General features: G+C 37.4%; 1 protein-coding gene across 3 annotated transcripts in view; it reads right to left on the bottom strand.

Annotated features, from left to right (window-relative positions):
- Window positions 1-3,175, bottom strand: part of magixa (MAGI family member, X-linked a) — a 44,005-nt gene extending 40,830 nt beyond the window's left edge. For 2 of the 3 annotated variants that reach the window (XM_039658160.2, XM_039658159.2), the window contains exon 1: window positions 2,810-3,175. The gene's annotated coding sequence lies outside the window, so the exon portion shown is untranslated. The remainder of the gene's footprint in view (window positions 1-2,809) is intronic. The other variant, XM_039658157.2, reaches the window with a different exon arrangement.
- Window positions 3,176-14,567: the final 11,392 nt, after the last annotated feature.

Below are 14,567 nucleotides of genomic sequence, written 5' to 3'. Positions count from 1 at the left end.
AAGTTTAGTTAATTTTGATGAACGAGATTGAAGAATAGAGTCAGTAAAACGATCCGAACTTTCCATCACGGACGCGACATGGGGCGTGGCAGTATCGACGATACCATTTTTTATTTCGATTTCGATACCATTGAATTAATTTCGATCGATTTCGATTTAATATCGAAATCGTGACACCCCTACCCACAATACACACCTGCACAGGCTCATTTGCATAACGGCACTATTGGCTGTTGATTCAAGTCCATAACCTTCATACTAGCAGAGTTACGAAAGAAACAAGTAAACGTTAATGGGGAGAGCAGAGGACAGGTGAGGAGAGGTATGAAACTGTCTTGCCAGGGGGAAAGATAGTGAGATTCAGAGTGACAGAGGCAGGCAGTTCTGCAGTAGTAGCTTGCCCAAGTGGTCAGTGATAGTTTATCAAATTTAAAATGGTTAGAAATGAGCTTAATGTGTGTGCTTATGGGAAAGAATGCACTGTTTATTAGTGCTTTAGCATCATAAACCATTATTCTTATATTTTCATATTATTTAATTTATATTAGTTTTAGTCATTTTTTGTAGACTGGGTTTCCCCATACCTAGCCACCGCGCGATTTTATTCATGCTGCTGCTAGGTAGTCTGGATACCATAGACCAAATTTTCACCTTATCTAGGGAACCAATCACAAAAAGGGGAGGGAGCAGCAAGACGATGACGACGTCTATGTGACACACCGAAGCAGTTTTTTTATACAAAATGGCAGCAGACGCGAAGTTACCTTTCGATGCAGCCTCAAGCTCAATTTATACAATACTTCTGCGCCTAACTCTCGCCGCAGCTGTGTCGTAGGCTGTGTGACTTTCTTTTATTTGTCTACTCAAGGACGGTCTTGTTAAAACTCACTAGAAATGCTTATTCTGTGCATTTTGGGCAATTTTGTCCATCAAAACTGTCCTTTCGCTTTAATTTAGCGTGAGCATTGCAGCCAAAAACAGATTCGACACCGAAACCCCTGCATCATTGCTGCTCACGCGGTGCTCCTGCTCCCGGTGTGATTGCACTCATTGATTAACATGCACGCCGGAAAAAATAGGCACCGCTCACGCATGGGATGTGAAACGGCCGTTAGATACACGCCATTGTGTACACATACATATCTCTGACCCCCCAGCAAACAAGTTTAGGTTCTGGGAACGTTCGTTTTTGGTTCCCAGAACTTCTCTTAAGGTTAAGGGAACGTTCCCGGAACATTCTCCTTACATTATAAAAATGGAAAAATAACCAACATGGAACGTTCCTATAATGTTCTTGTTTGGTTCCCAAAAAACTAACCTCATGGGACCATTCGGGAACGTTAGGGGAACGTTCTGTGTTTGCTGCGTCTTCTTCCTCGTCTAATTTCTGTCGCTCTACATCAGGGATGGGCAACTTTGGTCCTGGAGGGTCACTGTCCAACAGAGTTTTGCTTGAACATGCTGATCAAGGTCTTCAGGAATAATAGAAAGTTACAGACGGATGATATTTTTCAAAGTTGGAGCTAAACTCTGTAGGACAGTGGCCCTCCATGACCGAAGTTGCCCATCCCTGCTCTACATACGTTATATGGTATAATTGAAACGATTGGCTGAGAGCTACGTACAGGTGCATTTGATAGACATACCAGTACTTAGCACCCAATAAACGGCTCTGGGCATTCATTTTGCATTAGTAGGCTATGTTTGTTGATGTGTCCATATAGTTTTTTTATTTATTTATTTCAGCTTTAGTTTTAAAGTTATTTTATATCAAACATTTAGTACAAACTAAATGAAATGAGAAATGTTGCCTTGGCAGCAAGCTGAAAGAAAATAAAAAGTACTAAAAACAAACTTATTTCACTTAGTGTTTATTATATATCAAAAAAATAAAAATGTAATAACCCTACATGGGGACATTAAAGATGTCCCTTGTGTAATTTTAAGTGGCATGTGTGGTACCCAACACATTATTTATTTTTATTAAAGACAAATTCCTTTTGTATGTAAGCATACTTGTCAATAATTCGCATTCTGGTCTGTGTAACATTGTCTTGTTTTCTGACTGACACATGCCCTGTCAAATTCCTTCACAGATAGTGGGCAGATTTCTCCTCATAACATGCTTGAGATCCCACAACCCTAATAAAACAGTGATATTCATATGAGTGTAGTAGTCATAAACGCTGTGGAGGGTTATGATGGTGCCGAGAGGGGCTGCATGCAGCTAGCCAATGACTGCAATGGTCATTATTTACCAGCAGAGTGGGGTATGTATCCCTCATCTCATCTCACATCACTGCAAACCCACGGCAACTGGTCTGACACATTTTCTCAGCACCTGCTACACACTCTACACTCTCTGTGTACAGAAAAACACCTAAATCCACATAAAGCTGAAAGGACTCCGTTGTCTCCAAACAGGAGTGCGCGAGGCCGCTCTTTTACTACGTGGACCAACAGTTCACTCACTCACGCGCTCTCAATGATGTACTGCTATTGTTGTCTCCTATTGAGGAGCTTTCACGCGAGCATCTTTTACGATAGACCCAAATGTGTGGCACATGCTGACTTGAAATGAATAGCGATAGAAGACATGGAGATAGTTGACAAAAACAAAGCAGCTGACACGGAGAAAGCGCGCGACGTTAAATGCTGCAAAGGCAAAGTGGCTCCCCTGGCATCAGTCGCCACGCAAGGACATAATGGAATTCACGCGGTACACCAACAGAAATGAAAAATGGACAAAAGCATATGGCAGTAGTATCGGATGGTCAGTCAAGCAATAACGAGACGGTCTGTGACATACCTTCATAATTCCAGTCTTCCCCCCCGCGACGTATTGCCGTATGGCTGTAATCCTCCTTACAAATCCTCTATTAATATTGATTGCCTATTGGAGTCGCAGGTGACTGCAGATATGCTGTGTTGGAGGAGCCCTACGGTTTCAGGTCCATTGCTCTGCGCTGCTGAGGATGAACTGGCCGGAGAGGGAGGACAGTGTAGCATTACAATCCCGCGCGGAAGCCTCGTGCCCTCTGGGCCGCTCAGCTAATGGAACATGGGTCAAAATTACGTTGCATTCAGTGCAGCCCTGTCTTTGCAGGTTTGGCAATAAGGAAGCGATGATAAGGCAGCCAAGCGGAGGGGAGGAGAGGAGGAGGAGGCAGGGACTGGGAGGGAACGCTGTGTGAAACAGGGACGTATCGGACCTCCCTGGTCGCAGGCGATTGGACAGCGCCGCGCGAGACTGGGAATACATGAACGCGCCGTGACTCCTTACCCAAATACTTCAATCAAGAAGACATATTTGAATTGATAATGAATAGGACCGCATGCTTCTCATAAAGTGAGCGAACGTTCTGATAAAATAGGCAAATATTTATTTTGGTGACACTATGAAAATCTCCGAATGCTCATCCGACGCAGTATTGTTGTCAACAAGTGCAATTTCATCGACGAATTAATTCTTAAATAATAATGGCTAATTGTGCATTTTCTCTAGCATAAGGCACATGGAATTTTTTAAAACTAGATATTTTCTTGAGTTATTTTTTACATCATTGGCAAATGTTTAACTTGTTCAAAGCATACATTTAGCAAGGTTAGCACTGTATTTTTGTAAATGGCACCACAAAGGCATGGTTTAAACATTAATATCATAAAAAAGCAAACCCAGTAACAAAAATAAGAAGATCTGTATAAAAATAATTCAAACAAACGTGATGCGTGCAAGTTACCATGGAATGGAATTCCCTTTGCCCCTTATAAAAGTAGCTACACTAACTACATTCAATTTGATCTGTAGGCTAAATTCCAAGATAAATAAAACTTTTTACTTTAAAATAGGCCTAACTTTTTTTATATATATATATATAAGGGATCATTTACACAAAAATGAAATTGTGTCATCATTAACTCACATGTTGTTCCGAACTTGTATGGGTTTCTTTAGATATTTGGAAGATTGTTGGTAACCAAACAGTTGACGGTACAGCCATGAGTTCCATAGCTTATTTCCATCAACTGTGTGATTAGGCCTACATTCTTCAAAATGTCTTCTAATAGTTCAACTGAACAAAGAAACTCATACAGGTTTGGAACAGCATAAAGGTGAGTAGATGACATAATTTTCATTTTTAGGTGAACCCAGTTGTAATTACTCTTGAGTTTTACTCTTGACTAAAATGACCACATTCCTAAATATTACGTTTATAAAAGTGTTGTATTTGTAACAAAATGTGGCTGTTGATTTTTTTCACATTGCAGTTGATGAGCTAATGCTAATAAGTGAAACTCTTCGTGGTCTGCGCGCGCGCTGCGGCAGCTTCTCCGTCTCCGTTAATCTTGGGTCCGTTTATGCTGACATCAGCGGTTCACTGTTTACGGTTGGCTATGACGTTGGCGCAAACTCTTTCTAAAGACAAACGCAACTCTCCGTTCCAGCTCCGCGATGTAACATGCGAGACATACGCATGTGTCTGTTGTAAAACACTGCTTAAATAGTGCCTATTGTAATCCTCAAAGATTCGTCCGCCATTACACTACTGTTTTGGATGAAGAAGAACGTGTGGAGAAATAAGAGTCGTAAGCATCATTAAGTAATGCGCACACTTTATCCATGTGCTCTCTCTGGTTGCCAAGGAAACTGTGTGGGTATCTTGGATACAGTGCCAGTAGCGCATGCAACCGAGATGGTCCTCACTGCAGAACACGAAATCCAGGGGGAGGAGTTGGATCCAGATCCAACTCCTCCCACCTTACATACGCCTAAACCTTTACCCATTTCCACCCCCTGATCCCTAACCCCACCCCTTATCCTACCCATCTCCACCCCTTAGATCTGGATCCAATTTCGCCCCCTGGATCTAGTGTACTGCGAGGTGCTACCCGCGCAAGCACCACCCACCCCAAGCAAGACATCATCTTTGGCTATTATTTTTTCAACACATGCGATTGCCCCATAAAATAGCCTACATTATAAGATATTAACGAGCGTTAACAGACACATTGAGCTGCTCGCGAAAGAACAAGTATTTCTTCAATAGTGCGATCAGCCCTTCGGAATCACAAATAACGTGGGCAATTAACAAGACCTTCTCTTCATTACAGAGGGGGTGATGGAATGCCTGTTGCAGTGCCACAGTTGTGTGGAAGTGTGTATGTGTTTGGCTGGGGGTAAAAGTCAATGAGGTACCTTAGAAAGTGCTGACTATGACTCAGTTTTAGTACAGTAACTTGCTGCAATCCCAGTGCACCCTTAAGTATAGACTGTATGGGAACAAACACACTCAAAAACATGTCACTCAGATTTAAGCACCACTGTAAAAAAAAACACTATTGTTGGCTTAACTTAAAATTGAGTTCATTGAAATTAAAAATTTGAGTTAATACAATAAAAGATTGGTTTAATAAATAGAAACTCAAACTTAACCATATTAATTATCTATGAGAAAAGAGAACTCTGTTCTGTTTTTACTCTTATCCAAACTTGTCAGATTTGCTGTTTGTGAAGAACATGTTAAAATAAGAAGGTGAAATCAGTGACATAAAAATGCAAAACCGAATCCACTTGCCTTTTTTTCCTCTCTTTTTTTTTTACACACGAGTTACACACATTCATCTCTGCTAAGCTCTAATCTAACAGAGCACACCATGGCACTCACTGAAGAGAGAAAGAGAAAGTGAGGGAGAAATAAAAGAGAGAAAGAGAGAGAGGGGGAGGGCTGAGTGAAGACAGTGAGATAAATCAAAGTAATTCATCTCTTCAGAACAAGATAGCAGATAAATAGGCGAGAGCATGTGAAGGAGGGTTTCAAATGAGAGAGATGAGGAAAATAAAAATTCATCACTCTCTTCAGTGTTATCATATATTATATGATATCGCGTGAGAATACAAATCAGTAATGATACTGTAAACATTAAAACGAGGTGTTTTGAGAGAATATTTTGTGAAAGCTTAATACATTATAAGAATCTCTGACTTTAAACGGTTCAATATAAATATTTACTTTTGTTTAAAATAGCATTCCGCTGATTATAAGATAATCTTGCAAATGCCACATATGCACTTTGTTTCATTAACATATTTTATGACGTCATCCTGCCGAGAACTGAGAGTGTAACCACTAGAGGGCAATAACTGTCCATTTTTATGGGTCCATATTATCCAGCACTTTTTTTTTTAAATTATATACAGCAGTCTAGTGGAGTGGGTTGTACCTCTGTTTATTTTAGTAGCCTACTTTATTTAATAGTAAGTATAGGCTTAATATAGTAAGAGCTAAGATCATTAAAAAAATATGGAACAACCACTTTCTCAACCATAATCAGACAGCGAAAGTTTGTTTTCCATTCAGTTGTATTTTGTTAGTGTTATGAAGGAGTAACCTTGACTAGCTGAATAAACATAAGAGTTAAGTAATAAGATAATTTGCATTCGGACATCAATTGTAGTGAAGCAAAAAGGACATGGTGTGTTCAAAAGAGGGCATTGCCCTTGAGCAGTGCACTTAACCCACTGTCACTCCAGGGAGACTGTCTTTCTGCAATTACGGTACTGTACATCCCTCTGGATGACCAGTGTCTGATGAAGGATGAATAAATGAAAGCACTGTCTGAGATTTAGACATTATCAGACAATAAAAATATTCAAAACCATGGCTTTGTTTGTAATTTTTAAACTGTAATGTGGTTGTTTATGCACAATCACATGTGATTGTATAAGCTCCAAGGCGAATTAGATGACATGACTCTATTTCTACAGGGATTGATGCATAATTATTCATTATGTTTGAAGCACTTTTGAGTTCATTTTAACATGGAAGTATTGTCTTTTTTAAGGTGCATTAACTTTCATTAAATCAAACATGTTCAAAGCAGTACATGCATGCAGGGATTACAGCGACTTAGACTAGAGTATGTCATGGGAATGTCAGGAGGAATTTGGTGACAAAAGCGTCAAGCTGATGTTAAAGAACACAAGTGCAGGTAACCTCTTTCCTATAGGGATAAGGCTTGATAAGCTGACCTCTATTTCCACATGCCTTTTTAAAACATGCAGAAGGTTCTATACTCTTTTTACAGGTCCAATATGTGCTTATAGGTTCAGTATTTCCAAATTCACAATTTGGAGTTCTCAGATTTAGCACAAAAGCTTATTATGTACATTGGAATGTTTTGTGATGCATGTTATTTAGTTATTGTGTGCCAAATTTTAATGTCAGATTACAGAACAGAACTGTAGTTGGCAAAATTCCATCCCATAGTGCTTGTAATCACTTTACTTTGTATAAGGAATCAACTACAGCTGCCATGTTTTTGGGCTGAGAAGCTCAACTTGAAAGGTTTTTTTCTTTCTTTTAATTCCTCCCCAAATACATTTTCTCTTGTATTATTAATGCCGTTTATCTCTGTAAACATTTAAATAAAAAAAGATGGAATTAGTACAACGGAATTTTGATCTGCCATTCGCACATCTTAAATGCAACAGCGCACAAGAGCGCGTGGACGCGCGCAGAGGCAGCGCAAGTGCGCTCACGCGCTCGTGTGTGTGTAGATTTATCCGATGCGTTGGGAAATGAGCAAGGACTCGCCCACATTTTCTGTCGACGCTCCATAAAATCGTTTGCCCAATATCCCTGCCTTTAATAAGTTTCTAGGCTGCCTGTCCCTTTAAACGAGTCATTTTTTCTTTAATCCTGAATTGATGGCTTAAATGCGGAGAATCTGCCGAGTGTGCGCTACAATCATCAACGGCTATATTACTTTTTTATTTATTTTTGTCTCAAAGTTAATTTTCTTAGAAGACGGGAAATAATTGAACGCTTCTAATTTTTTAAACCATCTAAATCCAACTCCACAGATTCAAAATGAAAAGCCTTTAGAAGGTGACTGACAGCATCTTTGGACCACTCTAGGATTTTACTACTGGAAAACTTGCCGCTTTTATAGAAAAAACACATTTTTGGAAATATGTCTCATAAATGTGTGTGAAGGAACTGTCGTGAGGATCATGCATTCTGCTCCAATGAGGTCAAAGTGACAACTCCGACATGTATGAGGAGAACCGAAAAAGTAAGTTTTGTTTTATCATTTTTTATTTTTAGGTTTTATATAGCCCTATAGGCTAGCCATAAGTCGTGTAGTCGCTATTTAAGCTGTCAAATGTCAAATTAATTTTCGAATTGCTATTTAAACTTGTGTCCGTGTTATAAGCTATTTTATTTCAGTTCCGTTTAGATGTTGACGTAGGCTACATCTAGCCTCCTCAATAATGAAGTCTTTGGTAGATATTATTATATCTAAAGGATATAAAATCACAGTTTTACCCATACAAAAATAAATAACAAAAAAACAATTCAGTTGGCTAAATATGAACTAAACGACAGAAATTAATATAAAACACCAATTGATCATAACTAAACAAATAACAAGAAACATTCAAACAAATATGATGTTTTTTGCGGGGAATTTTGGTCTTCTCAAACTAAATGTAAAAAGTATGTTTACTTTTAGATGGTATAACAACAAAAAACACATAATTTAATAACATTTTCTGTACAGGTTTTTCTTTGATAGATTTAAATATATTTTTCTCCAAATTGTCTTTCAAAATATATATTTTTAATGTTTTTTTTATATGGTAATAAGGTCGCTTACAGTTAACTAATTAACATATTTTTACTGCAGTTTTGAATTTTTGTTCAAATTGCTTAGTTTAACAATGTGAAATAGTACTTGAGATTAGGTAACTGCATTTGTTAGGGTAATTGATAGTTGTATATGAACAAGAAATGTTCTACATGCTAATTATAATGAAAGATGAAGGTTTTGAGCCTTGAGCTCTGTTGCGATCAAATTATGAATTTATATTTCCAATTTATTTTCTTGTTTGCAGCACCAGATGTTTAACTGCCACAGGGTTATATTCAGAGCTCAACTTGCACATGCGCTCTATGAATTTCTGATTACAGGCAACCTGCATTTACAAATATCATTTGACTTCCATCATTGCTATGTAACCCCAGCACTGCAGGTTAATGCACATAGTGTAATGAAGGCCACTGGAGACAGCAAATGAATATTCTGCTGGTAGTAAGTTTGATTAAATGGGCCTCTAATCTTTGATCCCTAACTAGCTCAAGAACCAAATCCTTCTGCTTTAATAACAAGCTGGCACAAAAGAGTAGTTGTATGTCTCTTTGCACAGGTTTGTATCCAGTTAACAAAAAAGATGTTCTAAGAACATTTTGCTAATGTAAAACACCATTACAGTATGTTCTTGCAACCGTTCAAAATTACAAAATAATGTTGTTGTTTTTTTCTTGGTTATGTGAACGTTAAGCAAGCATTCCATTTTATCATTTTATGTTCTCTGAACGTTCTGAAACAATTAACATTAAAAAAGGCTTGATGAATGTCCACAAAACATATCAGGAAAAAAAATCCATGAACATGTTCATATAGATAATGTTCTTGTGCTGACAATTTGAGAACATTTTTAAAGACTAGAAAACTTCACACAAACATCATTTTAATGTTTCTAAGATCGTTTGTTCAAAACTTAGACAGAAACTTTGATAGTTAGCTGGGTAGACCCCTTTAGGTCACTATCAAGGTAAATAAAACAATCTAGATAATATAGCAATACGTCTTAAACTGAAAAATAATGCCAAACTGAAAGGCTGATAATAATTAAGTTCTCTAGTTATGCCTATTTGATCTTCATCTATCAGTGAGAATCCAAACATTTGTGGAATGATGGAAGCTCAATTAAATATGATCCCATGACTGCAAACCATGAACTTGTCTTTAAAGTAGAAAAGTCATAGTGAGGTTTACACAGAGCAGTAGCCTATAAACAAGAACTAATTTTCCACAATTCCTTCTTTTAATGACGTGCTAAATTGACCCCTCAATTTCTATGTGGAACGTGTCTTTATCAGCGCAGTGCAGTAGTCATGATAGCTCATTTTACTAACCTCACACAGGAGTTTATTTCACTCTCCTGCCTCCCCTTTTTTAAATGTTCAATGAAAGTACTGATTGCTGTTATCTCTGACTGATATGATTCCCTTCAGTCTCACTGAGGTCTTATGCATAAATTTAAGTTATAATTTGTTATCAGCACAGTGCACTCTCTCTCTCTCCCTCCCCCTACCCATGACTCTCTCTATTAGCTGTCAGCTAGCTGTGCTAGAGGCTAACATTGTGAATCCACAGGTACTCACATATGAAACCGCTGGCCCAGAATCCCACTCTGCACCCCCTCTCATAGTGGGAAGTAGGTCACAGCTGTTACTGTGTGGTTCTCCTCACCTAGTGCAGAGCCCTCCTGTTCTTCAGAGACTGTGGCAGATTAGAAAGCTTTGTCTTCCTTACCCTCTTTAATATGACCGGAGTAAGTTTCATAGTTTTCAGTTGCTTCAGTCACTAGCACTCAATGCCACTGTCCAGATGACCAGGAACGCATGCTGTAGCAACTATTGATAAGATTTGGTGGTAAGACTTTAGAATAATGGTCTGTTAATCAGAGGTGGGGGACTCGAGTCACATGACTTGACTCGAGTCTGACTCGAGTCACAATTTTCAGGACTTGTGACTTGCTTGATTAAAGTACAAAAATGACTTGACTTGACTTTGACTTGAGAACAAGTTACTTGAGACTTGACTTGACTTGAAGTGGAAGACTCGACAATGACTTGAACATATAATAAACAAACAGCAATACAGTTAATTAAAATATATATTATGACGTCAGCATCAATATATCGGCATCTGTGCCTTTACGCTGCTCAATTCAAACCGCGCCAAACGGAAGTTCCGGGAGTCTCACGCATATTGATAGCGTCTCCCTGATGCCCGCAAATGAGTTAAAATCTCCCGGAATCTAGAGCGAGATACTGCGCGTATAACATACATAGCGTGCGGCGTGTGCACGGCAGAGATATGGGAAGCCAAACAAACCAAAAGTGGGACGAGACAGCGGGGCTTTACAGAGCTCGTGCCGCGCAGACATGTCATCTGCACGGTTCAATGATCCGAGCCGCGCAGCCGATTCGTCAGCGCAGCACGGACGTGTTTCCTAGCGACACTCAATAGTCAGCGCTGTACTGACCAATTTAAAGCAACGCAAACCATATGCTACATAGGCTACTACATGCAAATAAATGTACAATAAAGAAACCCCTCCTTCCTTACAAAGAATTGTTCTCTACTGAAGTTTAGGAGTTAATTATGGAGAATTCCATAATTAAAACAATCATTTGTTAATATTTATGTCAATTTAATATATAATATACATAATATTATTTAATATGTAATATTTATTAAATATAAAATATGTTAATATAACATATTACCATTTTTATTTTATATTTATTTTAAACATATTTTAAATATGTTAATATAACATATATCCCCCCCCCCCCCCCCCCCCTAACATTACATTCATTGAGATATACCTCCCTGAAATGAATTCTTGTAGGTTGGGATGTCTGTATATGGGTGGGTGACGTGACATGGCAATTTTGCTGTCTTCAGTGTCAAACATGTATGAATAAAAAATATATTTGCCAAAAACCTTCTCAATATTGTGCAGAACATTATGCTTTATGGGAACATATTCAAAATTAAAACAGTTCATCACTAATTTGTTTCAGAATTTTTAACCAAACATAACAAAACTCATATGGTGTGACTGTCCGGCACTTGTTTCTCAAATTGAGAACTTGAAACAAACTAAAAAAAATAAATGCAAAAATTCTCAAAAAAATACAGAAAAATAATACAGATGTCTATTTGTGAGCCTACTCTTTTCAAAGTCCAAGCATAATGTTTTGAGTCAGTTCTAATCAAAAAGATTTTGTCACACAAATCAAAATCATATGGTGCGACACTATTTTGGGATATTTGAACGGGCAACTGTTTTGACACCCTTGGGAAGTAGAGGATCTTCTTCAGCAATGTTGTACAGAACTAGCAGTGTATTGCTGCTGTACAACCTGAGGCAAGTCAGCATTTTTATATTTACAATAAATCAGATCTTGTTGGCACTCTGACAAAAGTCCCACTTTCAGATGTCTTTTGGTGTGACACATTTTTTTATAAAAATGCAAAAGAAATGTTATTATTTTGTCATAATTATATGTAAATCTATGCTGCTTTGTTATAGCTAGCATGTTGTTAGCATGCTAATGTGTAGCTACAAGACTCAATGTTGTGCTAAGTGCAGAAAACATCATATGGTGTGACACTTCATCATATGGTGTGACATGTCTGCCTGTCACGCCATATGATTTGATTGTCACACCATATGATATGAATTGTAATTCCCTGCATATATAACAATAAATAACAAAGTCCAATGTATGTTTTGTCCTTTTAAACATGTATTCAGGTCCATAATCACATAAAATCTGTAATTATGATGTATGAATGTTTCATACTGCATGAAACAACATGGAGACAAAAATTGTTTTGTCTGGCCAAATAGGCAAGACTGCATTTATTATCAAGATCAGGAAGTTGTTCACCAGTGTTGTAGTCGAGACCAGCTCACTCGAGTCAGAGTCGAGACCGAGACCATAGAGTGTCGAGTCCGAGTCGAGTCCTAGTCGAGACCGAGTCCATAGAGAGTTGAGTCTGAGTCGAGAGTCGAGTCTGAATCGAGACCGAAACGAGAGAGGTTGGATAACCTAAGGTTGGGTCTCAAACCAGACTTAAAGATATCTTCAAGAATATGTAAAATATTTGGTGGTAACAATAAAATTAGCACCATACTCAAACAGTAAACCAAATATATACCATGGAATCATGTACACTGTAATTGTAAAAAGGCCACATAGTGGTGTATAGGTAATTTTATTATATGATTTACAATTATTACAATCAAAAAGTGCTCTTTCACATGACTTTACTGCATACGAATTCTGTGTGGCTCTTATATGCAAACTGAATTATGGATGATAAAGCAGACATTTTCAATACACAGTTGAGCTAGAGGCTCCACATCACATCTGACCTGGGTCCTGCTACATTTGCGTGCCGTGAACGTTATAGTTATAGTCGTTATAGTCGTTAGAGTCAGTTGCGCACAAGAAAGTCAGCAGTCATTGGACGTTTCAATCAAACAGCATTTTAAAGAAATATTAACATACAGTAATAATCATGACATATTTTGAATGGGACTCGAGTGGACTCGGGGATAAGTCCGAGTCCTAATATGTTCGAGTACGAGTCAATTCCGAGTCCATGACAAGACCGAGACCATTAAAATATGGTCTCGAGACCGAGTCTCGAGTCCACAACACTGCTTAACACAACCTCAGCAAGGCAGTCGGTTTGCCACTCTCTCCAAATTTGACTGGCTTATGTACAATGGAGTCTAGATTAACTCATTTGTTTGTGGATCCACTCAGCTACACTGTATGTTCACGGTTCATATGGTATAAAAAATTGTTTGTTTTACTTATATTAATACATATTGCAGACCAGTTTTGAATTGAAATGAAATTTAATACACAAACATATGTTCATATGGCTCATACAATAATAAAAAAAAAAACGTTTGTTTTATTGTTAAATATCAAATAAATCAATAAAATTTGATTATTACCTTCCAGCATTTACGAGTGGTTAAATATTCCCTGCCATATGAGTGATCAGTACTCACCAATAAGTAGGATAATACATGGTTTGCATTGACACATGGCGACATTGTCATATGGTGTGACACTATATCATTTGGTGTGACATTCCAAATTGTGAAAATAACATACCTTCATTAATGATAAAACCAGAAAATATTCATGGAATACATAGAAAATAGAATCAGCAAGAGTCAAAAATACTTTTATAATTTTCTAGCAAGGTTTGTCACAATAAATAGAAAATATGTTGAAAGACCGGCGCCATAGGTCTCACATTGAGCAATGTTTTAGAAAATAATACACAAATTTAATTAATTTTCACAAAACTATAATAGATCACAGTTTATTTATGATAAATTACTTTGATAAAGTGAGTAACTTAAGAAAGGTATAATCCATTTTCAGTTTATATACAATTATTTTCATGTCACACCATATGACGATTGTACGCACTAATTCAACAAATTATCACATAAATTCTGATTCCAATTGAAAATTTTGAAACAACATATGTTTCTATAAAGATGAGAGTTAGTAGAACAAAAGTCAACCATTTTTATGCCTGTTATTTGAAATTTTTGAAAAAACACTTTTTTATGGTATATATGTCACTGACCCATATGCAGCATAGATATATACACGGCTGTGCAGCTGCAAATGCGTTTTACATATAGGTTTCAGTAAATCGAGGAAAAGGAGTTTCCGAAGACATTTGTTGGCTATGATAAGAAAAACTACTGAATTAAAAAAAAAAAAATTGCATTTTATATTCTCATACATTTCATACATTTTATATTTTACATTTATATAAGATATAAGATATTACATTTTAGATTTCATACATTTTAGACCGTTTCAATTAAATTGAATTAGACCATATGATTAATATAGCAAATGTAAGATACATAATATATG

Source organism: Pimephales promelas, chromosome 14, assembly GCF_988280905.1.
Source record: "Pimephales promelas chromosome 14, fPimPro1.hap1.1, whole genome shotgun sequence".
Classification (NCBI taxonomy): Eukaryota; Metazoa; Chordata; class Actinopteri; order Cypriniformes; family Leuciscidae; genus Pimephales; species Pimephales promelas.
This window is presented reverse-complemented; position numbering and strand designations above follow the sequence as displayed.